At 42.3% G+C, this 8,937-nt stretch overlaps 1 long non-coding RNA gene across 1 annotated transcript in view; it reads left to right on the top strand.

The window, feature by feature from the left end:
• The window catches only part of LOC108504714, a 21,255-nt gene extending 12,721 nt beyond the window's left edge, over positions 1 to 8,534 (top strand). Inside the window, exons 2-3 of the long non-coding RNA XR_001877226.1 lie at positions 2,129 to 2,139; positions 8,524 to 8,534. This is a non-coding gene — a long non-coding RNA (uncharacterized LOC108504714). The remainder of the gene's footprint in view (positions 1 to 2,128; positions 2,140 to 8,523) is intronic.
• The last annotated feature ends 403 nt before the right edge of the window (positions 8,535 to 8,937 follow it).

The following is an 8,937-nucleotide window of genomic DNA, read 5'->3' as shown; positions in this document are numbered from 1 at the left end:
TAATATATAATGTATATTATTAATATATAATAAAAATGAATATTATTAATATATAATATATAATGTATATTATATCTTATATCTTATATCTTATATCTTATATCTTATATCTTATATCTTATATCTTATATATTATATATTATATATTATATATTAATATATAATATAATATATAATGTAATATATCATATATAATGTATATTATATCTTATATATTAATATATATATAATTATATATATAATGTAATTAATATATACAATATATAATGTATAATATATAATATATAACATGTAATTATATACACTATAATAATTATTAATGATTTAAATTATTAATAAATTATTAATAAATAAACAATAATAAATTAATAATAAGAATTCCTTAATCTTAAGCTATAAATCTCCAGTTTAACCTGGTTAAAAAACTTCCAGTTTTACCTGGTTTTTTTTTTTAAAAAAAGAGTAAATAAATAAATAAATATTTATTAAAAAAATAAGCAGCAACGGGGCAAAAGCAGAAAGAAAATTTCCCTCAATTTTGGCCAAGGAAAAAGAGGATAAAAGGTAGAAAACACTAATAAAAGTTTTAGTTTCAGTGGGTGGCAACAGAGGGGGGAGGGTTCTGCAGTTTTTTAGGCAGCAGAATTTCTATTCAAATTTTGCTTTTTTCCTTTATCTTTGTTCCAGCAAAGCATCTCCAAGCACCTGCAGGACCCTGGGAGAGCACCTCAGAAATCCCTGGAACCAAATGTTCCGAGATAAGGGAGTGTTTGAACACTTCCAACAGTCGGGATTCCAAACACGTCGGGCACAAAAACCCAAACACACCCTAAAACAAAACTGCCCCCTCCTGAAAAGGGGGTTGGGAATATTCCACGTTCCTTTATTTTGTTGTTTTTCTGGATTTCTGAGAAAAGATCTGGTGAGTTAGGGGGGAAACCTCGGAGTTTTTGGGAGCCAGGAGCGTCGTCCTGGCTGGCGGAATTGCCAAGGAAGTCTTGATGATCAAGAAGATCAAAGGCTTGAATTTTTGGGGATAAAAATGGGGATGGTTTAAAGACGTTCTGAGGAGTTTTGAACCTAAAAGAGGGATAAAGCCCAGAGGGCTTTTCCAACCTAAACAATTCCATGATTCCATGAGATGCTACGGCAGCTAAATCCTGCCAGTCACTGCCACAGTGTCACAGTAGTGTCATAGTGTCTTTGGGGATGAATGCAACAGAATAGCCCTTAAATTATAATAATTTAATATATTAATAGAGCAAATTCTAGTAAATACAATAAATTACGGAATTATCAAACCCATTAAATTTCCTTACAGAATAAAGTATGGAATTAACAAACTCCTTAAATTTCTTTATAGAAGAATGTGGGATTATCAAACCCATTAAATATCTTTATAGAATAAAGTATGGAATTATCAAACTCTTTAAATTTCTTTATAGAATAAAGTATGGAATTATCAAACTCTTTAAATTTCTTTATAGAAGAATGTGAAATTATCAAACCCATTAAATATCTCTACAGAATAAATTATGGAATTATCAAACCCATTAAATTTCCTTACAGAATAAAGTATGGGTTTATCAAACCCGCTAAATTTCTTTGTAAAATAAAGTACTAAATTATCAAACCCATTAAATTTCTTTATAGAATAAAGTATGGAATTATCAAACTCCTTAAATTTCTTTATAGAAGAATGTGGGATTATCAAACCCATTAAATATCTTTACAGAATAAAGTATGGAATTATCCAACCCGTTAAATTTCCTTACAGAATAAATTATGGAATTATCAAACTCCCTGAATTTCTTTATAGAAGACTATGGGATTATCAAACCCTACTTGCTAAATCCGAAGTTTAACTCCCAGCAATGTTTGGGTGGGGTGATAAATGCAGGTGTTTATTCAGGAGTGCCAAAAAGCAGGAGAAAAATCCCTTGACTGGAAAAAAAAAAAAAAACCTAAATGAGAGAATATTTTGGTCGTTTAGACAGAGATTTTGAACTTTGAGCTGAATTTGTTGCCTCCCAATTCTCATCCTCGCAGTACCTGATGCTCATTTTCTCAAAATCCTAAATATTGGCTTGTTCCTCGGCGTGAAAAATTCCAGTGTTGGCACAGGCAGGGGGTTTTAATGTCCAAAAAGGGAAACTGTGGCTTGTTCTTTGGGGAAGGAATGATGGTGCAAGTCAGGGAATGTGAAAACATCCCAAACTTCATAAAAGAGGATTAAAACTCCAGGAGAAAAAGCCTCGAGCTTTGCAGAAAGAAAAAAAAAACAAACAAACAATTACAATGTGAGCCAGCTTGGGAGAACCAGGAAAAAAATATAGATTTAAGGGTGAAAATTGAGGAAGCCTGAAAATAATAAAACTTAACAGAATTAATGGGAATATTTTGGGAATATTTAGAAAATTGGCCACCAAGAAAGATTTTTTTTTTTTTTCCCCTCGAAAAAAACTACGAAGAAACGTAAAAAGTGCCAAAGTTGATCCTCTGTGTCTGGTGTGTTTGTGGAAAATAATTCACCCAGTTTGAGGAAGAGACAAACGGATAAACCGGGAAAGATCAGATGGGAAAGTTGCATGGAAAAATTTGGAGGAAGGAAGGTTTAGTGCAACTTGTTTGGGCTTGGGCTTTGAAGTCGATATTGGGGGAACATGGGCTGCTCAATGTTTAATGACATGTGAAGGGGCAGATGAAGATTGATGTTGGCTCCAATTAATTTGGAATGGGAAGGAAACGATGGAATCACAAGGAATCACAAGGATGAACCTCCGGATTTATCGCTCGTGGGAGGAACACGGACAACTTGGACAATTCCAGAAATGGGAAAAACTGAGTCTGGCAATGAGATGGTTGCACCCTGATAGGTGGTGAGCTCAGAGCCAGCCTGGATTTTCAGATGGCTCAGATCCCTGTTCCCAGTGCCCAGAAAAGCCGTGGGAATTCCGTGCAGGGATGTGATCCGTTGGATCCATCGGAAGCCGACGGTTTGTGGGCGATCCCTTGGCGGCACAGAAAGGTTCCCGTTGGCGGGAGCAGAAACTGTTCCCCCAGGCACGGTCAGGGAGAATTGTCCGGGAGAGATGGGATTCAAATTTGGGATTTTTAACTGTTCAAATTCCCTCGGGACTGGAGGGAAGCGGAAATCCCTGTCCCCAACCCCATGGATGGCACTGGTCGTGTTACATCTTTAGCTGCTCCTACACAAGTGAACCAAGACTAATTGAAAAGCTAAACCCAATTAATCTGGGCTGAAATGAGCTGGGAAATAATCACAGGAGCACCTAAACCATCATTTTTAAGAATTAACAAATATTCCAGCCACAATATCCAGGGGAAGGAGTGAAGTGTCTGCAAACAATTCCTGCCTCGAAGGAGTTCCAACCTCCCTGTTGCTTCATCCCACCTGATTTTCCTTCCCTGAGAAGTTTAATTCAATAGTGGGTCAATATTAATTTAATATTAGGTACAATGAATCGTATTTTAATTAGTTTTTATGATCCACACCTTCTGGAGAAGATGGGCGGCCCCAGTTTGAAGTCAGGGACATTGAGGCACATTGCTCCAGCTTATCCTAAAATTCTGTGGCAGGACCTGGCAGGGGATTCAATGCATGGAGAGGTTATTCCAGCCTTGGAATTTCATCCCTGGATCATCACAAACCTGGAAGGGGGCTCAGTGTGTGTAGAAGTTATTCCAGCCTTGGATTTCCTGCCCAGATCCTCACAGACCTGGAATGGGACTCAATGCATGGAGAGGTCATTCCGGCCTTGGGTCTCCTACCTGGATCATCACAAACCTGGAAGGAGACTCTTTTCATGTAGAGGTCTTTCCAGCTCTGGGGTTTCACACCTGGATCACCCCAGACCTGGATGGAGACTCGTTGCATGTAGAGGTTATTCCAGCCTTGAACTTCCTACATGGATCATCACAAACCTCTAAGTGGACTTATTGCATGGAGAGGTCATTCCAACTTTGGGTTTCCCACCTGGATCACCACAAATCTGGAAGGGGACTCTTTGCAGACAGAGGTTTATTCCAGCCTTGGATTTCCAACCTGGATCATCACAAACCTGGAAGGAGACTCTTTTCATGTAGAGGTTATTCCAGCCTTGGATTTCACACCTGGATCACCACAGACCTGTAAGTGGACTCAATGCACACACAGGTTATTCCAGCCTTGGGTTTCCTACCTGGATCATCCCGGATCTGGCAGGGAACTCTTTCCACACAGAGGTCATTCCAGCCTTGGATTTCACACCTGGATCCCCACAGACCTGGAAGGGGACTCAGTGTGTGGAGAAGTTATTCCAGCCTTGGATTTCCTACCCAAATCCCCACAAACCTGGAATGGGACTCAGTGCATGGAAAGGTAATCCCAGCCTTGGGTTTCCTACCTGGATCATCCCGGATCTGGCAGGGAACTCTTTACACACAGAGGTTATTCCAGCCTTGGATTTCCTACATGGATCATCACAAACCTCTAAGTCCACTTATTGCATGCAGAGGTCATTCCAACTTTGAGTTTCCTACCTGGATCATCACAAATCTGGCAGGGGACTCCTTGCATGTAGAGGTTATTCCAGCCTTGGATTTCCCACCTGGATCATCCCAGACCTGGCAGGCTCTCTACCCACAGAGGTCACCCCATCCCTGGTTTCCCACCTGGATCACCCCAGACCAGTGTGGTGGTACCTTAGGAACACCCCATCTCTGCTGTGGAACACTTGGAACATCCAGAGAGGAAAGGAAATAGCTGTGGACAAACTCCAGGCTCTGCTCTGAGAGGTGTAAATCCCTGGAAAGCCGTGTCATTCCTCAGGGCTCATTCCAAAGAGATTCAGACCAGAATTGGACCGCTCAGCCTTTATATTCCAGCACATAATTCCCATTTCAGTCCTGGCTCACAGGTGTCCCTCCCCTTCCCTGGATGTCAGGAGGAGATTAAAGGGCTGGATCCCTCTGGCATCACCTCTTCCCACATCAGGGGGATTTACAGCCTCACTCCCTGCCAGAGGAATTAAAGGCCCTGCACCTCATCAGAACCCGCTCCCGGTTTATGGCCCCAGCCCCACTAATGATCCCAAATAATCACTCCCTGAATGTTCCCAGTCACCCTGACTTACTTCCCATGAGTCATGGGGAGTCCACACCGTGGAATGCAGGGGAAGAAAAAGCCTTTTTTTTGCACCTGGCTTTAATTACCTTCGGTTTTAATTAAGTTCTGTGGGTTGAATCTCAATAACACCGGCCTGGAAAGAGTGGCTTTTGTGTGGAGGTTTGTTCTCCACACTGGCAAATATTGCTTTCCATTTATCCCATTAATTTCATTTATCCCATCCCACCATCTGCCACTTCTGAGGGGCTTCTCTGCCCAATGCTACTGGAATTCCCAGAGTCCTGGATCATGCAGAGAGGCTGGACAAGTCACCATCCTCTTATTTCCCTGGAATCAACTGCAGAGTCCTCTCTCTGTCTGACTTTTGGTTTCAAAGGGTGATAATTCCTCATGTGGATAAAAATATCAATAAAAATAAAAAATATCAATCAGAGTTAATGATCTTCTCAATAGATTTGAGGGCTGAAGGGGACAGATGGACTCAGGAGTCTCCAGGGAGATTTGTGGCTTTCTTGTACCTATAAAAAAGAAGGAGAGTGACTTTTTTCCTGGGCAGAGAGTGGGAATGGATTTAAACTAAAAGAGGAGAGATTTAGATTGGATATTAGGAGGCAATTGTTCCCTGGGAGGGTGGGCAGGCCCTGGCACAGGTTGCCCAGAGAAGCTGTGGCTGCCCCTGGATCCCTGGAAGTGTCCAAGGTCAGGTTGGAGCAACCTGGGCTGGTGGAAGGTGTCCCTGCCCATGGCAGGGGGTGGAATGGGATGATCTTGAAGGCCCTTCCAACCCAAACCCATCTGGGATTCTGGGATTCTTTGGTAATGAGTGAACTCCCTTGGGCAGGGCCATATTTTGGCCTGTTCATGAGACATTCAGAGCACCAGAACCTCGACCCACAGCAAAGACACCTCGGTGACATCAATAAAAAGACCTGGAAATTCCAACCCGATGAAGGAAACGCTTTTCCACACCCTCTGGAAGTGGAGCACGGAGAGCACTAACACAGGAATGTAACGAGATTCGAGGGCTGGACTTTTACCCAGCCAGAAAAAACAGCCCCTCCATCACTGAGGATGAACAGACTGAAAGGTTTTATTAAACTCAAGTCTGAGGCTTTATCCCTGACAGCCCCGGGAAGAGCTTTGGGAGGTCCCAGAGTTTTCCAAAGTCTCCTCTGGCAGAGCTGGCACCACTCCCAGCACCAGGGGAGCCACCAGGACCAGAACTTCTGCCCCTACACGGTTTGTTTCCAAGAGGGACAAAGAAACAGGGTAGACACATCAAACCCGGGCTCTTAGAGCTGATGAAGTGTTAAGAGTCATCTAAGTCAGGACTGAGAATTTAGAGCCTGGAATTTGCTGCTGGAATGCAAAAATCAGGTGGTTCTGCAAGCCCGGGGGACACTTTGGTTCTCAGGCATCCTTCAAACACTTGGTAGTGTTTGGTTGACAGCTGCACCTGAGGATTTTAAGGGTCTTTTGCAACCTAAATTATTCTAAAAATTCTAAAAATTCTTCCAAAGTCAGATCTACAAAGAGGCTGAATCTGTCCTAAAAATCCCTGCTTAGCTTTGCATCTTCCTGACCACCTGCCCACCCTCCCATCCATTATCCCAGGAGCTGGATTTAAGCTTCAATTCCTGCTCCTGGTCAGCTTGATTCGGGGTGGATGTCCCAAAAGTGGCTGGGGAGGACAATTAATAGTCATTGACGTGACCAAGGACCTGAAGATGTGCTCAAAAAACCCACAGTGTTCCCAAGGCACATCCCAGTTCAGGCCATCCTGGGGACTGGAATGTCTTGGGAGCAGGAGAAAATTCCATGTGGATGTGTGGGACCGGGAAAAAGGTTGGAATATCAGGGAAGAAGCAGAAAGGAGGAGCTGGAGGATGAGGCAGAATTGAACAGGTTGAGGAAACCTCACTGACCTTAAAAATAACCTCGAGGGATGGGAGGGAGAATATTAAATATAAAAGGAGCTGCTGCAATCCAGGAGGAAAAAAGCATCCCTAGAAAATCCACTGGGAAGGTTTAACAGCCCCTGCCAAGAATTTGCTGCCTGGAGGGAATTCCGGGGCACAAGGGCTGCTTTCACCTTCCCCCGGCAGCTGCCTTTGGGCTTCCCAGAAGAGGTCAGTCTTTCCCAAGGATTCGTGGGAGGGGTTGCCTAAGTTTTCCAAAGGAAAGCACAATGCCTGGGTGGAGAAAAACAGGGAATAGCAGGAGCTGCCCCGGCTGCAGCCTCAGGTGAAAGCGAGCTCATGGAACGTGGGAACTCACCCGAGTAATGAGACAAAAAAATCCATCCGATGCTCCCGGGATTTGGGAATTAGCACTGCCTTGGAGGGAGCCAGGGATGAGATGGGAACAAAGTGCTCAGAAAATGCTCAATATCCACATTTTCTTTCCCCAAATCTACGCTGTGAAAATCCCTTCCCCTCCTTTTAAGTCCTAGGGCTGGAAAAGTCTGACTCTGGCAGCAAAGATGGGGCTTAAGGAAATGCATTGAAGTCTACACGGCAATTAATGATGAACCCGATTTTAATTAATTACAACAATTGATTTAGTCAATTAATGTAATGAATTAACGCTTAATTAATTATGAAAAAGTAACAATTAACCTGAATTATGCACCAAACCCAGGGGAAAGTCGTGGCACCCTGTGCAAACACAGGGCCCTTCCTCCTGCACTGTCCAGGAACACCTTTCCCTTGTCCAATTCCCGTGTTTCCAGTCATCCCAAACTGTCACAAACCCCACAGAGACCCACCCTGCTGGGTTTTTATAGTCTGTGGCAGTTGGGATAAACTTAACAAGCTGACACTGGGATGATTCCCTACATTTGGAAAGCCCCTGAAACTTTTTCTCTGTAAGATCATCCCCCCCTCTTTTCTGTTGGTGTCTCACCCAAATTTTAGCTGGAAATCCCTGGAAGATCAGAGTGATTTTTAACCCAACACTGGTGGTTCTGCTGGGTGTGAAGATGGGCATGAAACCCATGGAACTTGGAATGAGGGAGAGATGGAAAGAAGGTCCAATGTAAGAAACAAAGGGAAGGGGGAAGATGAGGACACAAGGGACACCCAAGGGGGTGTTTTAGTTGGTCACAGCAAGAACAAACTTTTTTTCTGCATGATCTGAGCTATAAATCACTGTTTAAATAACAATTAAAAGCCATTTTTAAAAGGATATTTCAATCCTTAAACACCAGGAGTAAATATTAAATATTATTATTATCAATATTGAATAACGAATGAATTAATGTTAAATAATCTTAATACTGATATTAAACCTCATAAAGGCTGATGCTCTCGAGGGGCAGGAAGGGATCCCTGGCTTTCCAAACTCCCTCTCAGGGAAGGGTGAACTCCCATCTTAGCCCCAGAGTGTGTTAGCAGTTTAATTTTAAAGGAATTATAGAGCTATTAAACCACTTTGTCCCGCAGGTTTTAACGATGGCAAAACAGAAAAATTCATATAAATTGATGATTTATTGCCACAAATTAACAAAGAGGTGATCAGATGGAAGATCCTCATCAGAATTATTTACCACATGGTGTAAAAAGTAAAAAAAAATCTACTAGTAGAGTATTAAATAGCACAGTAACAGAGTGGACTGTAACAAAACAATTCTGTTAAAGCAACTGTAGGGAAGGCAGCAAGAGAAACAATCCTTAAGCAGAGATTGATATGACTCATTAAGTAGAGGTTGATGTAACTCATTAAGTAGATGTTGATATAACTCATTAAGTAGAGATTGCTGTGCCTCCATCTCTTGTCCCCAGTCCCTCTCCAGCTCTCCTGGAGCCCCT

The sequence above is a fragment of the Lepidothrix coronata genome, unplaced genomic scaffold, assembly GCF_001604755.1.
Source record: "Lepidothrix coronata isolate B3197 unplaced genomic scaffold, Lepidothrix_coronata-1.0 Scaffold173, whole genome shotgun sequence".
Classification (NCBI taxonomy): Eukaryota; Metazoa; Chordata; class Aves; order Passeriformes; family Pipridae; genus Lepidothrix; species Lepidothrix coronata.
The sequence above is the reverse complement of the archived record's forward strand: the minus strand, read 5'-3'. Positions and strand labels throughout refer to the sequence as shown.